Raw genomic sequence first — 4,125 nt, 5'->3', positions numbered from 1 at the left:
TTAAGTTCACGCCATAACCAATGAGCCACCTCGCACTGTTTGATCCAGTTAACCATGTTTGTGTTCGTGTTGCTCTTAGCGTTATCCTATATAACAACAAGATAAATGATGAAATATAGGCAGCATACGTGCTCCTCATTCTTGATTGGCGGATGAATGTAATCTGCAATTTATCACATCTACGCTTTGTAGTTGCGTCCCGCTACAGAGGTAGACGTGTCAACAGAACTTCGGCTACCCGAACCAAAATCGTTTCTGGGTAAATGGCTCTTTTTTATTGAAAAGGCTTCATGAAGAGCAATGGTTCCATTGAATGAATGATTGACATGTTTTCACCAAGTGACAAACTTTCATTTGATGCGGTTCCCCTCCCCCACGCTCACACACCTATTGCTGCATTTATTAAAGGTAAAATTTGAAAGGCTGTGACTTCTAATACTAACAGTTAACTCTAAGTTTTCTGCGACAGCCTATCATGTGAAGTGACCTTAACCACAGCCCGAAGAGACAAAAACAGTTTACGTCTTTACAATGTTTTTGTTAAATTACAAAACATCTTGCACACTGTATGCATCACCGGTCTTAAATTCACACAAAATCCATAAACTTAGCTTTATTGATCGGAATCCAAGGCGTCCAATGTAAAATGAACGGCAGGTTTAGGTAGTCTAGTTTCACTAAATAAAACAGAACATTTTTATGAGTGGATACTGTGCTAACAACTAGAGGGGGTTGTGTGTTGAACAGTTGAATGTGTAGTATGTTGATTCAAGAATGAGGCGGTGGCTTCATCTTACTCCTCCAATCAGAATTGAGGGCAACATCTAATTAATTCATCCAGAGATTTTCCCATCACTTCTGTTTCTTAAATATGGCAATTGGATACACCGATAATTAGGGGAACATAACATAGATAATATACAATGAAAACAAAGCCAAACCAAATTCCAGGAACCTGACAATCTGGATCCGGTTGATACTTAGACAGTTTTATGTAAATGTCTATTGAGCATCACAGAGATCTTTAGCATAACCCAGTCAAGTAATTTGGTTTTAATTGCATCAAATCTTATTGGAGTTATTGTGAACTGATTTCCATCTCTCTGTCTGAAGACAGAATTTTCTGTACAGCTGAGCTCCTCACGACTTGATCCCGATCAACGTCCCACAGAATCCGAGCTCAACTCTGAGTAACCTGTCATCCGCAAAAATTGATGATTATCCATCTAAAACAAATTGGCTGTTCATTCACAATCGCAATGTTCCTTTGCTGACATTAAGGTTCACACCCACTTCGAAGTTTCTCTCTGTGCAACCAGGTAGACTGGTCGGTAATCCGAAAGATAACAGCCTGCAACTATTAAACAGAGGAATGTTTGTACCGTCTTTCTATGTCGAGCTGACCGGTCCTAATAAGGATGAAAACGTTCGTGATTAGGCTTTTTGGACCCCGCTCATTAAAAGCTCCCCGCAATTTACCGGCCTTCCACAGCAAGTTTTTTAGGCAGACACATCAGCCTCTTGTTACCACTGTTGCAGCTTTATGTCTCTTTCCCTACGAACATCCACAACAATTCAAACTCCAGCAGAGTATGACAAACAAGTTTTTTCCAGGTGACCATACTACGAAATTGTCCTGTTTAGCAGACCACTCGTCAGATCCGAGCATAAACCACTGCAGTTTTGATGAGGCAATAAAACTGGTAAAGAACTGTTGGAAAGCGCGAAGTGTAGAAATTGATAAGCAGACTTTTCGTTTAAGACTGAAATCAGCTAGTTAGACAAGTCTAGACCAATTGAGTTATTGAACTAATCGCAACACTGATAAACACAACATCCCCACAGCGTCGGAACGGGACGATAATGGAACCTTAGCTGATCGTAACCTTCCCATTTTAACAGCTAACTGGCTGGTATGTACGAAAAAGGAAACTAAATGGAAAGTCAACGGAATATTTTTTAAAATGTGGTCAAGCAAGCGTTGAAATTACCTTGGATGGCAAGCAAACATTCACACCTTTATCACATGAGTACGAGTGGTACTAGCTAGGATATGCTTCTGTTTGGTATGTGCGTGCATGTGTGTTTGCAAATTCTGCGTTGCCGGCAGCCAAGCCACCTGGTTTTCAGCATAATCTACTCTTTTCTCACCATTCCACTCTAAACAAGATTTGAGAGCAACATACAACCTACTTTCATGCGCAGAACAGAAGGAATAACACGCACATCTGAAGCCATCTGAAGGACAAATTCCTTCTGAACTCCATCCAAACTTGTCCGCTCACACACTCGTGGATGAACCAAAGGCAGAAGATTGACATGGTGTCGGATAAAAATTTGTTCTGTCTTGACTACATTCCTTTTGTGTTGGAATGGTCAATTGTTTTCACGTGATCCATTGAACACGTCATCTTTACTGTTTACATTGCCCGAAGTGTACAGAACAACGGGTAACACTTACTGTCTAGTTATGAAGGTCAACGTAACGGTACGCTCCGATTTATACCTAGGAAGAGATTCTTGGGATCGCTAGGATAACTAGTACACAAAGACAAAAGAGTGGTGCACGGTTAAATCACGCATGACTAACTGCACATACCATTATAGCTCGTTGTCAGTTCAGAAAAATAAAAATGGTACTAGACGACAATAATGATATAGCTTTATCACACTTTGGCGAGGCTCCCAGTAGAATCTTCAGATGAATTTCATACACCAATAAAACAATTTAGAATTGTGTTATACTACCCCAGCGCGCTATTTCTTAGTTTAGTTTGCAACATGGTTTCAGTGAGCTTGTGGCTTCAGAATGTTGTACTGGCATCACTGCAGTGTTTGTCGTGTACCTGGGTTCTGCTGATTCAAGTGTGGATCCCACCTGTCTCCACTAAGACAAGTGGCACTTCTGAAGTATCTAGTTTTGTTTCAGGTGCAAAATCTTCCCAAGGTCGTGTATGCTGCTGGAAATTTTTTCAAGAATGAACAAAAGCATGACTACCGGTCGAGTCAGCCTACTGGACATTATTGAAAATGCCTTCCCTATGCTCGTTCTATCATGACCAACCAAGTAAAAGGCTGCTGTGAGTTCAGTTACAAGCAGTCATGGTTTCAGATATCCGACCGATGGCCATCTTCCACCCAGTGTAACACTCTGTGTGCCGTCTGAACGGCCAGTGTCCGTCACAGAGGTGCAATCATTCAAGTATTCTAGTGAAATGATTGCATTTAGTTGGTCATACCCACCGACCATTATCATGTAATGACAAACCACCACTACCTGGCAGGACATTTCGTACACAAAGCCATAATCACTATTGTTTGTTGCTGATCTTCGGTGGGTGAATCTTTTGAGTTAACGAATACTTCACCTCACCAACTGGTATTTTTGGATGTTGGGATCACGTCATTTTTTCAAACAGGCATCGCTGTGAATTAGACCGTTAACTTAATATATAAATGAGAACAATCGATGCATCTGTATGTCAGAGTTGAATTGCAGCAACTGGCCCAGTGAGATGACGGTTATGTGTGAAATCCAAAAATCCACCCATCTCCTCAGCAAGGACCGGCAAGAAAAGACACCTTGTATCTACACTGCTTTCGCCTCCTCGACATATTGCGATTATCCCTACGGTTTCGCTGACATAATTATAGACGGAGCTGATGTCATAACCATGAGACGTACTTTGGAGGGTAGTTAAAATGCATTTCATCGTAGGAGTCTCCTGCTTCTCATGGATATTTCAGTGAAGAGTTCTTAAAATTGGCATGTTTCAGGTATATCCCAGAGGGTGGCTAATATTTTATGGCCTGATTTCTTTCTGAAGGTTATCACTTCTTAGAGGCTGCAGCGTATGCGAATTCTATCACCGTCAGTTATGCCATTGAAAAATGGCTAAGAATCTGGGAAGCATCCTATTTATATGGGAAAGAAATTGAAGTTTGCTGGATGAGGACTGCCTGGTCTTCTGCGGAACATCAAACCGTCTACGCAAGTGTACGACCACTGTGATATCTTGAAGGCTGTCTTCAGCATGTTTCTAAATCAGCACGCATCTACAACGTATTGACTTAGGCATAAAAGTGGAAAAAGCTCTGATGGAGAAGTATCGTTCTAAATGCGTA

The sequence above is a fragment of the Opisthorchis viverrini genome (assembly GCF_000715545.1).
Source record: "Opisthorchis viverrini unplaced genomic scaffold opera_v5_62, whole genome shotgun sequence".
Classification (NCBI taxonomy): Eukaryota; Metazoa; Platyhelminthes; class Trematoda; order Opisthorchiida; family Opisthorchiidae; genus Opisthorchis; species Opisthorchis viverrini.
Note: the sequence above shows the minus strand (reverse complement) of the source record.